Raw genomic sequence first — 11,086 nt, forward strand, 5'->3', positions numbered from 1 at the left:
AGACGTTTTATAGCAAAGAGGGGAGTGATTAACTTTTCAGTCTAGGAGTAGAGGTCCCTAGGACCATCAAGGGAGAAGAGCAGAGAACGGGACCCTACCCAGAGAAGCAGTGATGCCTCAAATGGAGCCAGAGATGATGACGTGGAGTGATGGAGCAGCTGGAGATTTTAGATCCAGAGAGGGAAAGCAACTGTGTGCTGAAGACCTGGGGGGTACAGGGGAAGGATTGCATGGAGGAGATTGTAACCATGGCAATGAGAGACAATATACGATTGAATGAATGGAAAACTAATGTTCTCCCATATAAACTATCACATAATTCACAAAAATACTAAAGAGATCTTTGGAGAGAGAACGAACAACAGTAGACAACAACTTGAGTCTAACTTAATGGCAATATCACCTAGACTCAACATAGATACAGATGTATGCAAAGTAAGACAGACCTACAAGACTGCACACAAAGAACTACAGACACAGTTGTAACAACAACAACAAAACATAAAGCAAAAAGAGGAAATCATGTATTTACAGAACTTCTACATGAAAAGGAAATCAAGTAGATTTCAAGAAAATTAAAATAAAAATAAACTAAACTGTAACCCTAAAAACTAGACCAAGTTTACTCCTAGCCCTAATCCAATCCTTACTCCTAACCCTAGTCCTAACCAAAAAAGAAGATGCAAGGAAGACACAGAATCACTGTACCAAAAAGAATTTGTCAATGTTCAACCATTTTGTTCTTGTTAAGTGCTCTTGAGTTGGTGCTGACTCATAGTGGCCCTGTATCAGGTTTCTGAGGAACTGCTGGTAAGTTTGAGCCACTAACCTTTGGTTCAAACCAACCTTGTGGTCCAGTGCATCATCCTATAGTACCACACCAAGTTTAAAATCAGGAAAGGTGTACATCAGGGTTGTATCCTTTCACAGACTTATTCCATTGGTATGGTAAGTGATAACCTGAAAAGTAGACATAGGAAGAACATGCCATCACCAGGATTGGAGGAAGACTCCTTAACAATCTGCAATATGCAGATACACAACTTTGCTTCCTGAAAGGGAAGGGGACTTGAAACACTTACTGATGAAGATCAAGGACAATTGCCTTCAGTATGTATTGCAACTCAACATAAAGGAAACAAAAATCCTCAGATCTGGACCAATATGCAACACCATGAGAAACAATGAAAATATTGAAGTTGTCAATGATTTTAGTTTATTTGGATCCACAATCAATAATCCTAGCAGTCAAGAAATCAAGTGACATAATGTATTAGACAAATCTGCAGCAAAAGACCTCTTTAAAGTGCTCAAAAGCAAAGATGTCGCTTTGAGGACTAAGTATGCCTGACCTAAGTCATGGCATTTTCAATCGCCTCATGGGAAAGCTGGACAATGAATAAAGAAGACTGAGGAACTGACACACTTGCATTATGGTGTTGCTGAAGATTATTGAATATACCATGGCTGCCTGAAGAATGACCATATTTGTCTCAGAAGAAATACAGCCAGAATGCTTCTTAGTAGCAAGATGGTGAGTCTTCATCTTATTTACCTTGGATAGGTTCTTAAGAGAGGCCAACCCCATGGGTATTTACTTTTGCTGCGAACACACCTACGAATGTAGTGGAACATGTTGCTGTTGTTAAGTGCCATGGAGTCAGTTCTGACTCATTGCAATCCAATATAGGGTTTCCAAGGAGTGGCAGGTGAGTTTGAATTGCCAACTTTATGGTTAAAACTGACCTTGTGATCCTGTGCTTATCCTATAGTGCCACACTGAAAACTTCATTGTTGTTGTTGTTAAGTGCCATCAAGTTGATTCTGACTCATAATGACTGTGTGTAGGGTTTCTGAGAAGTGGCTGGTGAGCTTGAACTGCCGACCTTGCAGTCCAGCTCAGTAACCCACAGCACCACACCAGGACTCCATAGACATTATCAAACACCTTGAGGCAAACACCAAAGTCTCAGGGGACAGCATGATCAATTGACATAGCACAGTCCACAAAGACAGTGTTCAATATCCTACTTTGGTGTTTAAAAGTTCATGAGTGGACATCTAAAGTGCAACTATTGGTTTCTCCATGTACGGGAGAAAGAGAGTGATAAAAACTGAAGATGGTTGGAATCAATTAGTCCAAAGGAACATGTGACTATCAATCTCCATTACTCTGAGACTCGAAGAACTAGATAGTGCCCAGCTACCTCTACCAATTGCTCTGAAAGGGATTATGTAAGAAGGTTTTAGATAGAGTGGGAAAGAATGTGGAACTAAACTCAAAACTATTAAAAAAAAAAAAAAAAAAGACCTGGATTACTGGTTAGAAAGAGACTGGCTTTTGGCCACCCTCCAGGTCTGGAGCAGAATCCATCCCTGTGGCCCAAGGTATACAGAGGGGACAATGCTCACCATGGAATGGTTAATCTCTCAAGATCAAAAGGACATTTTCCTAAGGACAGAGTTCACAAGGGGTGGGAAGGAAAGTGGGATGGAAGTAAGAACCACAAGGAGGAAGTGGGATAACTGTTGTTACATGGAGGGGATTGCAATCACTGAGATGAGACAAAGTGTATGATGTGTTGAATCTGAAGCTGATGATCTACTCTGTAAACCTTTCACTCAATTCACAATAAAAAGTTTCAAAAAAAAAAAAAAAAAGTGGGGGGGAACCAGTCTCTGGAGGGTATTACATTTGGTAAGTATCTGTTCATTGAAAAGAGAGGAAGAGCCTCGCAAAATGCTTTGTCACCATGGCTGCAAGAACGGACGCACACATAGCAACAGTTGTGAGGATGGTACAGCATCAGGCAGTGCTTCGTTCTTTTGTACATAGGGTCACTATGAGTTGGAACCAACTTAATGTTACCTAACAATAATAACAACACACTCAGCACATGAATCCAAATTGTATTCTAAGCATCCAGCTGAAAAGCGACTAGTAGTTTTGAACTGTTGACTGTGCAGTTAGCATTCAAACACTTAACCCACTTTGCCACCAGGGCTCCTTCTGTCTCGGGCAAAGACCTCATTAATGGAGCCACAGGGCCCATGGCTGTTGTCAGAACTTTTTCATACTGATCTTAAAACCTATTATTTTCTCACCCTGAAAGAAAGGCTCGAAGAATGAGAAAACAGAAGCACACTCACATTTTTGTGAGTCAAAACATCTGCAGTCAGCCTGAATGCCATATTCAGCTCAAGTCTGGCACAAGTTAATATTCCTCTACTGGCAAAAAATACGGAAAGTATTGTCTGTTAGGGATTACGCTCTTCAAAAGAGTCTGTGAGGGCCTTCACCCAGCCAGGGCAGACACTCGGCTGCTGACTCATACCTGGCTCAGCCATGCGCCTGTGCTAAGACTGCAAACCCAGTCTAGACACCTAATCCTTTGATTCTAGGACTTTCTCTGAAACCACCCTGAAACTCTCCCACTCAACACTGCTACATAGTACTTATACAAAATCTAGGCTTTAAAAAAACAAAAACGGAAAAATCAATTCAGCTTCTAGTATTACACAGCCTGCCTGAGCTGTCGGGAAGCATCTAAGGTGTCTCAGAAATACAAGTGGAAACAAGAAGGAAAAGAGAGTCACTATCCTAGACACATAAACCAGTGAAGCCCCCGAAAACAGCGAGGACGCCGTCTATCTCCCATATAGAGGAAATAAGCCCGGTGCCATAGTCTCACACCTGGAGACCCCCTGGAGTCAGTATGGAGTAGAAATGCTCCATGAGGTTTTCTTGGCACATTGCCAGGGTGGTCTTCCATGGAGCTGCTGGGTGGGTTCTACCAACCTTTAGGTTTGTAGCCGAGCACAAACCGTTAGGGCCACTCATGGACCTACTGGAGAAAATAGAAAGCCAGAGAACACCCAGAAGGAGAGGTCAGCAGTCACTGTAGCCAGAGGAGGAAAGAACTAGGAACGGGTGCATGTGTGCCAAAATTCCCATGTACTGCTCTTTATGCTGGAAAGGATGTGCAAGCCACTTTGCCCCCCTTGTACCAACTCTGCTTTCTGGCTTCCATGGAACACAATCTAATTTCATAAAGATCACAGTCAAGAAAACCCTATAATGTGGCTATCAATGTGTTTCCTAAAGCTGAACAGAACTCAGTTGGAATTCTGTCTGCCCTCCAATCGCTTTGTGTCCCGGGAGTCATGAGGTAACATCAAGGGAATAGTCCCACTCATGGCAGAGTGAGTCTGCTGAGCAAACAGGAAACAGTGCATGGAGGCACTCTCAGAAAAGAAACCACTGTGCAGTACCAAGGGTGTAGTTCATCTTAATGTGGAACGCTAGAAGCTAAGCCAAGAGTTCCCAAGAAGCTGGAAACCCACCTTGACCTGGAGAGCCTGCCAGTAGAAGGCACTGCTTTCGCCTTGATGTTTTCATGTTGATGGCGTCAATCCCCCACAAGGCATTTCTACAACACCTGCCAGTTGCGCCAGGGGCTGGGGTAGGGTTTAAAGTTGCCCCAGCACTGTGTTTCTTTGGGACTTTTCCCCCTGAAAACCCACAGCTCCAGTCTACTCCTAAGACATCAGACACACACCAATTGAGGGACATTTTATAAAATGAAATACCTGAGTGGGAGACACAGGGAGGAATGCAGTAGATAAAGTGAACAGAGGTAAATACTGTTAACTGTTGGTACATGGAGGAGATTGCAATCATTGTAATGAAGCAAAGCATATGATTTTTTAAATGTAAAACTGATGATCTGCTCTGTAAACCTTCCCTCAATTCACAAAAAGTTAAAAATAAAATAAAATACCTGACCAAACTCCTCAAAATTGTCAAGATCATAAAAAACCAGAAGAGCCTGAGGAATTATTGCACCTAAGAGGAGTCTAAGGAGACCTGACTTCTAATGTGGTGTCCTGGAACAGAGAAGGGGAATTCGGGGAAAATGAAGGAACTCTGAATAAAAACCAGACTTTAATTAATAATATGATACCACCACTCAAGGTCAGCAGTTTGAAACTACCAGCTGTTCCGCGGGAGAAAGATGAGGCTTTCTGCTCCTGTAAAGATTTACAGCCTTGGAAACCCTGTACAGGGTCACTATGAGTCAGAACCAACTCCACGGTACTTCACCATGTCCACTCATCGGTCAGTTTGTTATACTGGTGGCGTGCATGTTGATGTGATAGTGGAAGCTGTTTCACAGGTATTTTAAGTACCTGCAGGATCGCCCGTGGTAGACAGGTTTCAGCTGAGTTTCTAGACAAAGACAGACGAGGAACAGGAGGGGAGGACCCCTTCTGAATGGTCAACCACTGAAAACCGTTCCGTTTAGCATCAGAATACTGTCAAATAGAGTGCCAGAAGATGAAAACATTATGAATAGCAGATAAGAAATTGTCAGATATAGTGCCAGAAGATGAACCCCTCAGGTTGGAAAGCACTCAAAATACAACTGGGGAGAACTGCCTCCTCAAAGTAGAGTTGACCATAATTATGTGAATGGAGCAAAGCTTTCAGGACCTTCATTTTCCTGAAACTAGGGCACCTCCCCAAATTAGGAAAAGCAGTTGCACTCATCCATTAATAACTGAAACACTGAGGAGCATGGAAAGACCAAGTAAGGCAACAGAGAAAGAGAGAAGCAGATAATCTTGACAGTGTAAAAGAAGAATGAGTTTTTGCATCAGGATCTCAGAGCCCACCTGTGAGTGACAATCAACAAAAGAATTGAGAACATTTTGTTGATAGCCTATTTGAGGAAACTCAGAAGGTAGTGCCAAATGCTTGTCACCCACTGAAAAGAAGAAACAGGTAGCTACAAACACACAATTATGGAAAAATGGATTCACAGTTGGTGACGAATTCAGAAGTTATTCTGATGATACAAGTCAGCAGTTTCTGAATTCCATCAAAAAGGGGGATTACTTTAGAATCACACAGGAATTTTGATAAAGAGGTGGTGGGTGTTGAAGTTGAAGATAAGAAAAATGAAGTATGTATGTCAGCGAAGCCTGTTCTTCTCAGGACAGGCTCAGGGATTGAGGATTGCCACACCAAAAATAGTTTCCAAAGCTAAGAGTACTAAAGTGTAGAAAAAAAGCAATTTGTCTACTGTCTCATTAAACAATTTGGAACCCATCACTAGCATACAGATCTGGTTAGCCAATGGGAAAAGGATTGCTCAGAAACGTAACATTTCTCATAGGGTAAGCCACATCAAAGAGTTCATTGAAAAATACAAAGGATAGCAAAGAAATCCTCCCGTTTCTATGGCAACAGTGCTTCCAGTCCTCAAATTGCTAGATGAAACACTCTCTGGTAGAAACAGAGTGGCAGAATGCCGTCATCATTCAGAGACTCTACAATATGACTGAGCCATTTAGAGGACTTTCATAGCATTGGCTATTGATAAACTAAGTGGAAATTTGTGTAGCAACAACGGTTGTTAAGTTGATGTGCAAAATGGAGTAGAGGAATAGTCAAATCCACTGGACTTTTGGTTTAACTACCCTTTAACTCTGAGAAGATTTAAAAAATAAGTTGTTGTTGTTAGGCGCCATCGAGTCAGTAGCGACCTTATGCACAGCAGACCTTATGCACAGCAGAACGAAACACTGCCCAATCCTGGGCCAACCTCACTACTCTTGCCAAGCTTCAGTCCATTGATGCTGCCATCTCGTTGGGGGTCTTCCTCTTTTTCTCTGACCCTCCACTTTACCAAACATGATATCCTTCTCCAGTGACTGGTCCCTCCTGACAATATGTCTGAAGTATGAGAGACGAAGTTTGCCCATCTTGGCCTCTAAGGAGCACTCTGGCTGCACTTCTTCCAAAACGGATCTATTGGTTCTTTTAGATGCACATGGCACTTTCAATATTCTCCTCCATCACCATAACTTGAAAGCATCAATTCTTCTATGGTCTTTCTTATTCACTGTCCAGCTTTTGCATGCATATGAGTTTATTGAAAATACCATGGCTTGGGTCAGGCTCACCTTAGTCCTCAAGCTGATGTCTTTGCTCTTCAACACTTTAAAAAGGTCTTGTGCAGCAGATTTGCCTAATGCAATACGTCGTTTGATCTCTTGACTGCTGCTTCCGTGAGTGTTGATAGTTGATCCAAGAAGAATGAAGCCCTTGACAACTTCAATCTTTTCTCTATTGATAAGAATGTTGTTTATTGGTCCAGTGTTGAGGATTTTTGTTTTCTTTACCTTGAGATGTAATCCATACCAAAGGCTGTGCTCTTTGATCTTCATCAGTAAATGTTTTAAGTTAGTGAAGTAAAATATGGTGAGAAGCTATATTCATTGTGCTTCTTGCAAAAGATTGCTCTGAGAGAAATGCTTATTTTGATCAATATAAGGTGTCCAAGGGGGCTTTAGAAAGTTCGTGAAAGAATGGAATTAAAAGATAATGGATTTTGAAGCCTCCTTATATTATAACCGTTATATCACCTTGAATCTTAATATGATATAAATTAGCAAATACGTTCACAGCACCGTTCATCCAAAGCAGTATCCATTACCTTTCCAATTGGCAGTGATTTGCTAAAATGTTATCTGTCTCTGATTAAAGAGAGGGCAATTAATTTAAAAAATCAAAAACATTTAAGGCTAGTTATTTTATAACAGTTGCAATGAAAATATTGGAAGGCACCATTTTCAACACAACTGAGTTTTAACCTTAAAATGGTTTCAATTTTCATTCTCAGGTGCTGTGGGTTAATGCACTGGACTGCAATGTTGCTTTGAGCTACAAAGTCAACCTCGCAGCTGCTCTTCAGAAGCCCTGTACAGGAATGCTATGGGTTGGAATCAACTCGACAGCACTTAACAACAAAAACAATGGCAAGATAAACTCAAGTATTAATCTGACAACCATACCTAACATACATTTTCATTTAATAATAAATTTTTATAATTTTATATAGTATTACTTTCCAGTCCATATTCACATTTTCTAAAACTGTAATTTTTTAAAGTTCTTTTCTCTCCATGAACACCAGCCCAATCTCTAATTCTTTTTTTCTTTTGAAAATTAGTTTTGTTTTTAGCTGACATTTGCGATTAGCCATTCATTTGCCCAAAACTTACTTAGTATCAGTATCTGTGTTGTCACATATTTTTTCAACTGTATCACATAAAGTGTGTTTTTTTTTTTTCATACATCAGAGCCAACTTGTGTACACATTAAAGGATTATTATTCCATTCTGATGCAACAAAGGAAGCCATGGTTTGTATCTTAGACTTAACTAAAACTGGTTGTTGTTGTTGTTAAGTGTCGTGGAGTTGGTTCCAATCCATAGCGACTCTGTCTAGGGTTTCCAAGGAGCAGCTGGTGAGCTTGACCCACAAACCTTGCAGTTCAAACAACTTTGCGGTCTGATGCATTAGTCCACAGCGCCACACCAGGACTCTTGATACTTCACTGTCAGATTAAATTTCGTTGCTTAATAATGATAAGTTTAGGAAGCTTTTTTGTTAATGGACGATTGAGTCAGATTTCAAATGAAGTATATATTCAGGGTGGCAGGGCATGGTATGGCCGTGCCTACTGCCTGTAATGTGTGTATGCTGTCAAGTGGCAGTTCTCCAATGTGCTGGACTCAAGCGCTTTCGTTTATGTGGGTTGTCTATCACTATTCTATTAGAAATTGAAACAGTTTAAAAATATTTATCCATTCAATAACAATAAGCATATTCCACATTAACAGAAGCCACATTTAATGGGGGGGAAATAGCTGTCTTATAAAACACAGAAAAGAATTAGTGAGAAAGTGGCATTATTTTGTACTTCTGTTAATGCCTCTAATGTCTGGCTTAAAGAAGACAGATGGATTCTCATTATCTGCGTCTACATTCATTCTGCTGCAACATCACACATCACAAAGCTACGAAAAATGACATTATACACTTACAAGCAGATGAGAACAGCAGATAACTTCTTGGTATGATTATGAAAACAATTTGGACCTTATAAAACCCCTGGAAGTGTCTCAGGGACCACACCCCCAAGGGTCCCCAGAACCACACTTTGAGAACTAGTGTGTTATATGAAACAGTGGTTTGCAATAGTTATCTAGTCTAATAGACACTTGGGAAGCGTTTCAGAAAGGCCTCTTCCTGCCACCTCCCACACACATTCTGATTCATTGTATTTGGGTTGGGTCCCACATCTTCATTTTTAATCTCAAGTGATTCTTAGGCATGTGGTCAAAGAACTATTCATCGGGAAAATAGCAGAATAACAAAATAAAACCTGGAATCTTACCACGGACAGCAAAGATTCTCCACTGAAATAGGGCTGTCGATCTCTAAATTTTGATTCTTATCTCCCCCAGTTTTCTCTTAGAGAAGTTGTTCCCCTTTTACCAAAACTAATCATGATGTGTTATTCTGGTGTGGTGCTGTGGGTTAATGTGCTGGACTGTCAAATTGATTTGAATGGCAAGGTCAGCAGTTCAAGCTCACCAGCTGCTCCTTGGATACCCTATACAGGGTTGCTATGGGTCGGGACTGACTCAACAGCACTTAACAATAACAACAACAACAATAATCATGTGGAATCTTGGTGCAGTGCTGTAGGATAAGCACTTGAACTGCAAAGTTCAAACTCACCAACCACTTCTTGGAAACCTTATACAGTGTTGCTATGAGTCAGGACCAACTCAACAATACTTAATAACAAAAATAATCATGATATGACACTGTTTTATCTCCTATAACTGATACAAGACTGGAATGTTTAAATGAAGCTTCTATTAATAGCTCAGGTATAACAAAAGGGAAATACAACTACATGACCTGGTTTGTGGAGCTTTACTGCTTGCAGTATATTTTTAAAATACTTCTTTTCCTGGCTCCCAGCCTTCCACGTGGCAGGTCCATCGTTTTATTGGGAAGGGAGAGAGGACAGAGAGCCTTTCCCTTTCACACTGTCCCCTGAGAAATGAATAGGTACATAATAGAAAATAAATAATTTATTGTCAGCAATGTCTGCAGCATGTTAGAGCCCTATCGAGAATAAAACAGAAATTACTGGGTTCTTGTACAAGCTAGAAACATTGAACTTTCAGATTTAGAAAATAGCATAGCATGATTATCACATCTGCACAAGAATCCAGTGTTTCACAGAAAATATTTTATAATTTTCATTTGCATTATTATTATCAAAACATGATTCCCATCTATTTCTATATAAGGACCTCTCAATGGGAATGTTCCATGTGTTCATACAGAAGAGTCTCCTTTGTGGATTTTCTTGTTTTAATTATTTAACCAGAAGATATACTGGCGATTTTCTTATGTGCCCACCTACAACACATCCCAGTTGAGAGGTACCAGAAATAATGCTCGTTTTTGAAATTGAAAATGTATATTAATATGAATATCCTCAACGATTTTCTAAAATGGGAATCATTCACTAAAGCATTTTGCCTGAAAGTTAAAAAGTTATAAACCAAGAAAAAAAAATACATATATTTGTTAAATAAATTTGTGGAATACTCCAGTAGACTAAATATTGAAAACATCCTTCCAAGGGAAGGAAACTTGAACGTGGACAAGCATTTTAGGTGTGGATTTGAATTTGACCTAAGTAGTTGTTCCAAAACTGTCATCAGTTTCCTGAAAATCATTGCTATGATTATCAGCTTACTAAATTACTATGCATTATTGAGGTTATAAAAATAATCTTCTATTCTATTTCTCTCATGATTTTTAGTACATTTTAATGTATTTTCAATATGATATGTATTTCAAAGGTCAGCTCGAGAAGATAAAGTCAAATATTACAACAAAATAGTAAAGATCTGGAGTCAGAAAACCAAAAAGGAAGAACACGCTCAGCATTTCTTAAGCTGCGGGAACTGAAGAAAAAATTCAAGCCTTGACTTGTGATATTAAAGGATTCTCTGGGCAAATTATTGAATGATGCAGAAAGCGTCAAAAGATGGAAGGAATAACAGAGTCACTGTACCAAAAGGAAATGGTTGAAGTTCAACTGTTTTAAGAGGTAGCATATGATCAAGAGCCAATGATACTGAAGGAGGAAGTCCAAGGTGCATTGAAGGAATTGGCAAAGAACAAGGCACCAGGAATTGATGGAAT

General features: G+C 40.0%; 1 protein-coding gene and 1 pseudogene across 1 annotated transcript in view; one reads left to right on the plus strand and one right to left on the minus strand.

The window, feature by feature from the left end:
- The window catches only part of DHRS12 (dehydrogenase/reductase (SDR family) member 12), a 109,750-nt gene that overhangs the window by 68,673 nt on the left and 29,991 nt on the right, over positions 1 to 11,086 (minus strand). The gene's annotated exons all lie outside the window — the stretch shown is intronic.
- On the plus strand, positions 2,741 to 6,370 carry LOC102815440 (annotated as a pseudogene).

Source organism: Chrysochloris asiatica, unplaced genomic scaffold (genome assembly GCF_000296735.1).
Source record: "Chrysochloris asiatica unplaced genomic scaffold, ChrAsi1.0 scaffold00432, whole genome shotgun sequence".
In the NCBI taxonomy this organism is placed as follows: domain Eukaryota; kingdom Metazoa; phylum Chordata; class Mammalia; order Afrosoricida; family Chrysochloridae; genus Chrysochloris; species Chrysochloris asiatica.